The following is an 11,447-nucleotide window of genomic DNA, read 5'->3' as shown; positions in this document are numbered from 1 at the left end:
CATGAAGTTAATATATATATATATATATTTATAATTTTAAATACACATATTTATATTTGAAATCATATATTATTTAATTATATTTCATATTAATATTATTAAATATAATTTATTATATTGAATTATATTAATAATTATATTAGTAGATTAATAAAAAAAAGTTATATAAAAATATAACTTTTTGACTTTATGAACGATATTTTTTTACTACATTTCTTTTTTATACTTTTTCTTTTTTTTATATTTTGAAATTAAGAGGGATAAGACATAGGGAGGGACAAAATATGTCGTATCATTCTCGAGAATGTGGAAGGATTTCTAGTGGAAAATAAGAGTTTACAGTGGATGAAAAAAGGGGTGAAAGAAAGAGAGAAAGAGAGAGAGAGAGAGAGAGAGAGAGAGAGAGAGAGAGAGTAGGTAGGTGCTAAAGCCACTACTTGTCTTTCGCCAAAGCAAAGATAAGCCACCCCTTGAGTGCTTACATTTCCTTTTAGTACGGAAAAGGGAAGATCCCCGAACATTTTCGAGAAGGTTAATTAAAAAGCAGTCAACTCGTGAATTATGTTTTTTTTTTGTTTTGTTGTTTTGTTTTGTTTTTTTTTTCTTTTTTTTTTTTCTTTTTTCTTCTTTTTCTCTTACGCATGAAAGACGTATGCTGGCAAAGGAAAGAGAAAAGTATTTTTAAACTTCATCTTGGCTTTGGCAATCAACGTCGTGAAACGATACTTTTCTTTTGAACTAATTACCTTTTCCTCCATTTCAATAAACTACCCTTAGAAATTTGTATTAGCGAATATATGAAGAGCGAAAGGAAAACATTTTGACGAACGTCAAAGAAGGAAATCATTTATTTTTAAACGAATAATATAATTTTCAATAGTTATAAAATAAGACATAAGGTATAATTTATTTATATGTATATAGATATAATATATTTATAAATTATATATTGTATATTTATAATTATTAAAATTATCAAATGATAAACTATAAAGTATAAAGTATAAATTTACGTATAAATATATTAATCGTATATTTATAATTATTATTATAAATATTATCAATGGAATATAAGATAGATATTTTTATATAATTATGTGTTTAAAATTATGCGACATAATAATTAATGAATGTAAAATGTAGACGGCAATAGAAAAGGTCGAATGATTATGCTAATGATAATAATTTGAGAAAAAAAAGGAGATTAAGAAAAAAAAAAAAAAAACATGAAGAAATGTTAAATAACCGAGTCAAAAAGAATATATAAATATATTCGTGAAAATTTAACTTCATTTAATTTAAATGATCTCAATTTTCAAAATGCATTTAATCATTTTTCCATGATATATACCTAATAATGATTAATTCTCTTCCGTCTCGGACAATATGGGGAAAACACAAGTCATGCAGTTCATCGTCGTTTTCAATTCATCGGTGTGGTTATTTAATCAAACATCTCACCCGCTCAGAGCCGGTACGTTAAGGACCAACTTGTACGAAGGAAGGGTGCGACCCTTCCTACGATTCTTGGTTATGTAAACGAAGGGGGATGAAAACCATTCCATTTCACCCACAGAATCCGACTCCTCTACTGCATCTACGATCATTCCCATCGTCACTATCCACTATACCCTTCGTCGTACTAGGCTACTACTAGGGTGGGAAGGGACACAGGCGACACTAAACTTCTACGATAACGTTGGATCATGATTATCATCATCACGATACCTACTCAGCCTTAGTTTTCCAACCATTTGTCGGGATTTGTTTCGGATACGAATGGATTCGTGTCGTGGCAATGAAAACAATATGCCTCTTTTCAAATGGGGGAGATCCTTCCTGATTATATACAAAGATTTATATCCTTCCTAAATCATTCGAATAAATATACGATTACTAGTTACTATATCCTCGAATTAATCAAGAAAATAATACAATCAGTCTTTTACAATTACTCTTTATTCTCTATACGTGTTATATACAATCAATTTTCTAATCAATTGTTTTTCTGTTTTTTTTTTTTTTTTTTTTTTTTTTTTTTTATGTAATCCTGTTTCTACGTAAAATATATGACGAAACATTTAACATCCTTTTTCGTACTTAACAATTGATCGATAAATTATATTATAATAAATATAAATATTTTAACAAATAAATATTTAATATTTTATATATATATATATATATTTTCTTATATGACGCATATATAAATTGTTATTCCCATTTAATAATTAATTAACAAATTATTAATCTATCATTAATATTAATTATTAAATATTATAATTTATCGATAAATATATATATATATATATAATACTTTATGAAAAAATTTTCTTTTATTTTATTTTATTTTTTATCTTCTTTCTTTTTTCATATATCCATAAGTACCTAAGTATTCTTGCATTATACAATTATATAATAATATAATAATTTATAATATATGATAATTGTTCTATCATATATTAATATATATATATGTATATTTTTTTTTTTTTTTTTTTTTTTTTTTTTTATTAATGTGAGAAATTCGAGAAAAATTTTTAGACGATTGTTCGGACGTCGTTGAGAAGATAAATTTATAAGTCAATGCGAGAAGATGTCCTCGAAGATTCGTTGACAAGCTCGTATTAAACTCTCGCCTCGAGATATACCTACTTCTCTGCCACTCTCCGTAGCTTCCCCTTTACGCAGCTCGTTTCTCGCATTTGTCAACAGGCCACTATAAAGCGAGAGAATAAACGCGCCGAAGCGTGCTACCATCCGGATCGTGTCAACGCCCGACGATGAAAGAAGAATACCTGATGCGTACGAGAAACGATCCTTTCCCCCCACCCTCTCCTATCTCGATCATTTCTACGATAGATATACTTTACGATCGATCTGTCGTTTGGTAATAGAAAAAAAAAAAAATAAAAAATAAAAAATAATAAAAAAATAAAAATAAACAAAAATCTACGTCGTCTAACAATTAAGATAATCTTCTTCCTTATCTTCCTTCTTTCCTTTGTCTTCTGAATTTTCACTCTGCAATATTATTAAGAATATTTTTCATAATTAAATTTCCATCATATAATATTTTATAAATCTTACAAAACTATGAATAATATAAATAATTGCATTGTGATATCTGTATGTGTGTGTGTGTGTGTGTATGTGTGTGTGTGGGCGTATGAAGAATCGTTTAATACGCTTAGAAGTAATATATATATATATATATATATTTATTTATTTATTTATTTATTTATTTCTTGACGACTATGATCATAAATCTGACACACATATATATGAAACTTAATTATAATATTAATTATTAATAATTAATTATCGTAAATCGTATATATCATGGTGATATCAATTATTCTATCGTAGTTTAACGTTATAGGAAATAAATTGTTGGTGGCACCATAGGCATTCGTGATATTCAACGGAACTCTATGTAGAACTCGACGGTAGGTATCGAAAGACGAGACATACGAGGGAAAGATCGTGCGAAACCACAGCGATTTCCTTCGATAATTTATGACGATTATTATTTTCGCTTTGCCAAGTGGGAGGGATAAAATGAGGAGGAGGATGAGGCAAAGAAGAAGGAGAGGACGAGGACGAGGAGGAGGAGAAGGAGGAGAAGGTGGAGGAAGAGATTCTCGATGGCAAAGAAGGAACCCGGGTGAATCAGATTTATCGCCGCTTTGCGAGGTATAAGGCGGCATAGAAACGAAGCCTCTAAGGCTCGTAAGTCACGGTGTTGCTCTCATACTAACGTCTTAGGTATAGTTAATATACCATAGGATATACGGATACACAAACATTGATACAAACTGGCGTCCATTACAAAAGAAAACTCGAATAGCTCGGGTAAGGAACACTTTGGTTCTTGATCATCTTGTCGTGCTTGTAATTATCGAGGGAATGGAGCCAAATGCGAAGAAAGGAAAAGAAGAAAAAGAAAAAGAAGAAGAGAGCAACCTAATTAAAATTATATATAGTATCTACTTGTAGGTATACGATTTTATAATAAATTTCTACCAATAAGAGAAGTAAAGTAAGATAAATTTTTTTTTGCTTTTAATGTACTTGATATTTTTATTTATTTATAGAAAAGATAAAGCATTGATACATATATATATATATGTATATATGCGTATTGGGATATGTATGTGTATGTGTTAAAAAATAAGTTAGAAGAAAACTTAATAGATCTTATCTATGGAAGCTTTGTAAAGATCAAAGGAGGATGAGAAAGTTAAAAATAATAATAACAATAATAACAACAACAACAACAACAACAACAAGAACAAGAATAATAGATACTAGTATAGTAATAGTGGGAATAGTAATAGCACCGCAAGAAAATGTTTTCTAACTTTACGTAGTGCGGTGAAGTATAAGTTATTGTTTATGGGTCCAGAAGTCGGATGATCTATCGCGATGGTCGGTATGCCACGATAGCGCCGTGCGCAAAACGTAGCCCATCCAACGTATAGTATAGTAGAGAGACACCGTATCTAACCCCCATTACAGAGTCACCGATGCCAGGACACGATCTCAAATACACACTCTCGAGGGTGCTTCTTATCAGGGGAGGAACAGTCGTACACAACGGCGTACCGTACTTCGTCATTAATCAGCCGGAATACACGCCTTGTACTTCCTACCTTAAGAGCAAAAGAGACCGAACGATTCGCACGAAGTAAACGACGACGACGACGACGACGACGACAAAGACGACGATGACGATGAGGAGTAAACCTTTTGTGTTCCTTTAAAAGTGATTTGTTGAATTTACGACGGCCGGATTCACGACGACGACCGTGAAATTGAGAAACTCTGTGTGACCCCGGTCATCCAACGATACCCTATATCTCACTCCATAAATTCTATTAATTCACTTTATTCTCTCTATTAACTAAATTCAATTATATATGTGATCTTATATTACTAAGAGATATATATATATATATGTAGGTATATATCGTTCGATGATTTTCAATCGATCGATTAAAAAGATCGACGCGAACGAAGAAATATTATTTGAAATATTATCGTCCTAATTATAATCCTAATAATTTACTCGAATATTGGCTTGATATATTTTTTTGTTAAATCAAATAAACATTTTACGAATATAATTATATATTTAAAAAAAGGAACAAAAAAATATCTCTCTCTCTCTCTTTCTCTCTATCTCTATCTCTCTCTCTCTCTCTCTCTCTCTCTCTCTCTCTCTCTCTGGTGGAGCATGAAAATGTCTATGGAAGGAGAATATCGGAGGTCACAATATCGGAGGTCATGTTGGAATTTGTGAAGAATTACCAAAACATTTTCTCGCTCTTTCTGATAAGAAAAACGAGATGAGGTTTGATAGAGAAGAAGGATGGAGAGAGAGAGAGAGGGGAGGGAGGGAAGGGGGAGGGAGGGAAGGAAAGAGACTATGGAAGAGGAGGAGAAGAAGGTTATGGGGTGACGTAGTAAAAAAGGATGAAGAGAGACAGAAAGAGAGAGAGATAGAGAGGATGGGGTCGTAACAGTGATGGTTCTCGTAATCAAAGGGACACCGAGAAGACGTGTCCTTGAAAAGAAGCTCTGAACTCATTTCTTGCGGTCGTTCCGCACGAGAGTCCTCGTACGTTCCACGGATGACACCCGAACGCTTTTATTACCCATAATCGGTAGTACTTAAGGATCGTTCACGTGTGCGATAACGCGCGGTACTTTGAAAGAAATCCTCCGACTTCTATCTATATCTATCTGTCTTTCTCTAATTCGTGAGAGAAAGAGAGAGAGAGAGAGAGAGAGAGAGAGAAAAAAATACAAATTGTTAAAGATGGCGATCGATATTCTCGACATAGATCGGTCTACTGATCATCGATCATAAACGCGTTTTCCGTTTCTCATTCGATACAAAAAAAAGTCCAATGTACTTTCAACGGCCCTTTCAGATATTTTACGATAAAATTGATATAGATCGTTTGTGAATGATTAAGAAAGAGAAAGGGAAAAAAGAGAATAGAAAGAAGAGAAAAAAGGAAGAAACAGACGTCGAGAACTTTTTCTGTTTTCTCTCTCTCTCTCTCTCTCTTTTTCTTTCTTTCTTTCTTCTTCCTTTTTGTTATTTTTCTTTTATTTTTCTTTTATTTGTCAAGACGATCCCATTTAAGGTACGACGTTACACGTGGCCAATGGTAACGTAAAGAAGCGATCGTACCTTTTTCTCTTAGTTTTACGTTCGATCGCGACAAATTGAAAATTCGACCGATCCCCATTGGGTTACCACACGTTGAAAGTAATTTTAAAAGGAACGTTAGTGGTGACATATGTAGGTAAGTACGTACCTATAAACGTGTAACGTCCATCCCGTCGGTCGCTTACAAATCGATCGATTTGTCTCTGAAGGATCGGCCCACCGAACGGGTCGAACGACTTTGTGTCTTTAGCTAAGGGTCTTTTCGATGATCTTCGTAAGGAACGGAGTTAATTCTTGCCGACGACGTCTGCGTATCGAATAATTAATCTACAGTAATGTCCAGTTTCTCTCTCTCCTCTCTCTCTCTCTTTCTTTCTCTCTCTTTCTCTCTCCCTTCCTCTAATTTTCTTTATTTCTCTTTACAGTTAAAGAATTTGTCCTGGCACTTTCCCACGGATATTTCGGGGATCCAAAAGCATCCAAGTTAGGTTATAACTCGTAACAGTCGAGAGAAATCGCGGATTCCTTTGCAATGACTACGAGATTTCGCATGTAGCGATATTTAATAAGGTCCTTTTGGTAAGGTAGTCGGAGGGGTATAATAGCGAGAGATGGGTGTTGTGAACGCGTCAGCGGAATGGGACCACCCAAACAGGCCCAACCAGCCCGCATGCGCGTATGTGAAACTCCGCTAAAGCATGGGCCCGTAGAACCCATGGGGTCTTCTCATGGATCACTCTCTTCTTCTTCTCCTCTTTATATCTCTCTTTCTTTCTCTCCCTCTCTCTCTCTCTCTCTCTTTCTCCTTCTCTATCTATCTTTCCTTCTTTCTCTCTGTCTCTCACTTTCTTTAGGAGTCACCTAAGACGGTAGCTGAATTGTTTCCATGCAAACGAACGGACCACGATTAAGAAAGTGTCCGACGAGGTTGACTTGGAATGCGGGTCCAAACTCGAATGGCTAAGAAACTTATCGACGACGTTCATCTTAGTTTTCTTTCTCTCTCTTTCTCTCTCTATCTCTCTATCTGTCTCTCTTTTTCTCTCTGTATGTCGTCTTATTCGTTTGTGGAGCACTCGTTGACGGCTAATGTTCGATTTTCTACGATAATCGAATGATTTCTTGAAGAACGAACATTGCGACGACATTTTTCACTAATGATCCCGAAAAATATTTTTTGTTCTTCTTTTATCACCCCCCCCTCTCTCTCTCTCTCTCTCTCTCTTTTTCTCTCTTACTCTTCGTTCAATAAAATATATTTATTTTATTTCATTTATTCTCGTAATCGAAAATGCAAACGACTGTAGCTTGTTTTAATAATGAATCTCCTTTTTGAAATTATTGTCTGTCGATATAACGCGCGCGTGTTTATGTACGTGGGTACGTAAGTACATGTGTCTTTATGTGTTTGTGTGTGTGTGTGTGTGTGTGCGAAATCGAGTGTGGTATCATCGTTTCTTCCTATCGAAACCGAGTGAACACTTTCACGCGTATATATATTATATATATATATATATATATATATATATATATATATATATATATATATATATATATATACGATTAGCAATTACCGTACTCCGATAATATTCCCTCGGGGTACAAATCACCGGTTATGCTATCTTTCCATGTGCGTTCACTACGATTGCGATAATTAAGCGATGTTAAGAGGGATTTTAACGTAATGGTACTCTCGATGTCCACCCAATTAAATGAAATACGTGATACCCGGTGAACAATTATATAATAATACGTGAAAACGATTGAATTTTCATTAACGATGTATCTAATATTTATTTTTCTTTTTTTTTTTCTTTTTTTTCTTCTTTTTTTTTCCATTATAAAATATTTTCGATTGAGCCTTTCATCGAGTACGATTAATGCAATTAGAGTAAAGAAAAAATTCGATGTAAATATAATTATATTCTTTTTATGACTATTTGATACTTTATATTTATTTATTAATCTAATAATTGAGAGAGAGAGAGAGAGAGAGAGAGAGAGAAAGGGAGAGAATGAAATAAGATGAAATAGTGATAATATTGTAGTTTAACAAAGAAACAAAACAATGTATTAAAATCATATTTTCTATGAAGATCTTTAATATTTTTAATATACAAATATATATATGTGTATTTAACGTAATTTAAATCGAATGAGAATAAAATAAAATTGTCTGATGCAAATAGTTTAACAAAAACAAATAAAACATTTATTAAAATCATATATATATATATTTATATATATATTCCTGTATATATTCATACGCAAATCATTAATAATTTATAAATATATATTACATATATTTATTTAGCGTAGAGATTTATAGAGAGTAATAAAAAAAAAAATAATGATAATAAAAAAAATAAAAAAAAAAAACAAAAAATAAAAAAGAAAGAAAGAAAAAGAAAAATAACATCGAAGGGACAGTCGGAACAAATTCTTTGTATCTACGTTTCCATCTCAATCGAATTCGATCTAGCGTGTTAAGAAGAAGTAAAACTTATTATCGATTTTATATATTTAAAAAAAGAAAGATATATATATATATATATATACACATCTATGCGTTGTCACGTAGATGTAACAGAAAATGTGGGTTAACGAGCGTCGGGTTCGTTGGCTCGGCCTCTCGTTCGGCGATAATTAACTTCGATGCTACCGTTCGAACCGCGGCCACCAAGGGAAAAGATATCGCGAATGTAACGATCGCAAACGTCGTAGCAAAAACTTCGACTATATTCCTTTACCGACATCGACGTCGAGCAAACACCTGTTAATTGATTGCTTCGACCGGTCTTCCGATAACCACCTGATCTTGCCAATCTCCGAATAAATATTATTTATTTATACACATACACATACGCGCGATCTGATAAACAAACAGATATATATATATATATATATATATACATATATATATCTTTTTTTTTCTTTTCTATTATATAATTATTATAAAATTGATTATTATCGAGACAGGAAATGAAATTGAACAAAAAAAAAAAGAAAAAAAAGAAGAAAAAACAAGACAAATTTTAGAAATTTCTTATTAGAAAATAAATGATAATATGTAGCTGATTTGTTTCGCTTTTTTTTTTTTTTTTCTCTTTCTTCGATCCGAAGACATAAAAAGAAGAACAAGAGAAATGATCGATTGATCACGTCAATCTATGAATAAATATTATTTATTTTCAAATGCTTTGAATATCTTCTCTTTATTATTGAACGATTATTATAAAAATCGATCTACGATATTAGAAATGAAATTCTATAAAAAAAAAAAAAAAAAAAAAGAAGAAAAAAAGGAAAAGAAAAAAAAGGGAAAGAAAAAGAAAACGAGAGGAAAAAATAGTCTCCATTGAGAAAATAAATCGAACGTAAATCGTGTAAAGATCAAAGCTTCGAATTCTATTGACGATCGATTGGATTTGATCGTGGAACTAGACCGGATTCATGATCTTCCAAAGGTAACAGCTGATTTTTTTGCTCGATCCCGGGGACATAGTAAAAAGAGCCTAAGAGAGATAGATAGATAGATAGATGGATAAATAGAAAGAGAGAGAGAGAGAGAGAGAGAGAGAGAGAGAAAGAGAGATAGCACGAAATGATCAATTGATCTCTTCAATCTGCAAAGATAAATAATATTTTTTATTTTTATTTACAAACAACATAGGCATCTTTTATTATCTATTGAATAATTATTATAAAATTGTTCTTCGAAATTGAAAAAAGAAATTTTATCGAAAATAAATTAAAATAAAAGAAAAGGGAAAATAGAAAAAGGAGAAAAAGGGAAAAAAGAAAGGAGAAAAAGCAAAAAAGGAGAGGAAAACGAGGGGGGAAAAAAAATTGCCTCCATTGAGAAAATAAATCGAATATAAATCGTGTAAAGATCAAAGCTTCGAATTCTTTTGACGGTGGTTGGATTTGATCGAGGAACTAGACCGGATCCACGATCTCGCGAAGGTAATAGCTGATTTTTTGCTCGATCCGGAGACATAGAAGAAGAGGGCGCGTGAGAGAAAGAAAGATAGATAGATAGACAGAGGGAAAGAGAGAGAGAGAGAGAGAGAGAGAGGAGAGAGAAAGAGAGAGAAAGAGAGAGAAAGAGAGAAAGAGAGAAAGAGAGAGGGAGGACGAAGCGGGGGCTTTTATTGGGGCTTAAGCTGTCGGGAAAAGAAGGTGGCTCCATGATAGATGCGAGCGAACAACAACTACATGGGTGGCCCGAGCCCGTCACAAGAGTCGTACTAGCCACCCCGAAGACATTCGCCGTCTCTGATATCACAAGTGGTTTTATAACATTTTCACGATTATATGATTCATTCGTTTCTATCTTTCTATCGAGAAAGATTATTTTACCAATCGATACTTCATTATCCATCGAATCCAATGACCCATTGAAATGTATTCCCTTTCGCGTATTTTAACAATCAATTCCCTTTTATAATTTTGATTAGACGAACGATATGTTTTTCTCTTCTTTTTCTATTTTTTTTTATCTCTCCTCGGTTATATTTTTATCTTACCTTTCCTTTCGTATGGTTAACTTATCGAAAAGGTCAACGTATGTACATATATTAAATATATTGTATGTTAAGTATGTCATTCTAATATGTATATGCCATGACAATATTCTACGGCGTATGCGATAGTAAGAAAAAAAAAAAAAACAAAAAAAAAAAAAAAGAAAAAGAAAAGAAGAATAAGAAGAAGAAGAAAAAGAAACGAGAAAAACAGCGCAATAAGAGATATTAAATATATAAATATTTATTTAGGACGATTTATTGAAATCATCGTACGCGTTGTCGATAGGGTGAGCAATGTTAAATGATAGAAGGAAGAGGAATCAATGCCATAGAAAGCCATAGAAAATCATTTTATCGTTGTCATGTGTTTTCTTTTTTCTTTTTTCTCTTTTCTTCTAATTTTTCATATTATTTCATTTTTCTTTTTCTCTTCTTCCTCTTTCTACCTCTTCTCGTTTCTTTTTTTTTTATCGAGCTAACGCGAGTAAGCATATCGATATCTTTTTCTATTTTCGAGACACTGCAGGATCACCAAATTTTACGCAATAAAGAAAGAGTGAGAGAGAATGTATCTGTGTGTGTGTGTGTGTGTGTGTATGTGAGAGAGAGAGAGAGAGAGAGAGAGAAAGGGTAGACCTCGAAACGAGTAGCGAGTTGTAAATTCCACGGGAAACGCAGCTGCACTCGCTGTTTTTTGTAATGCGATGCGCAGAGAGGGCGGAAGTATAGCCGAG

Source organism: Vespa crabro, chromosome 3 (assembly GCF_910589235.1).
Source record: "Vespa crabro chromosome 3, iyVesCrab1.2, whole genome shotgun sequence".
NCBI classification, from domain to species: Eukaryota; Metazoa; Arthropoda; class Insecta; order Hymenoptera; family Vespidae; genus Vespa; species Vespa crabro.
Note: the sequence above shows the minus strand (reverse complement) of the source record.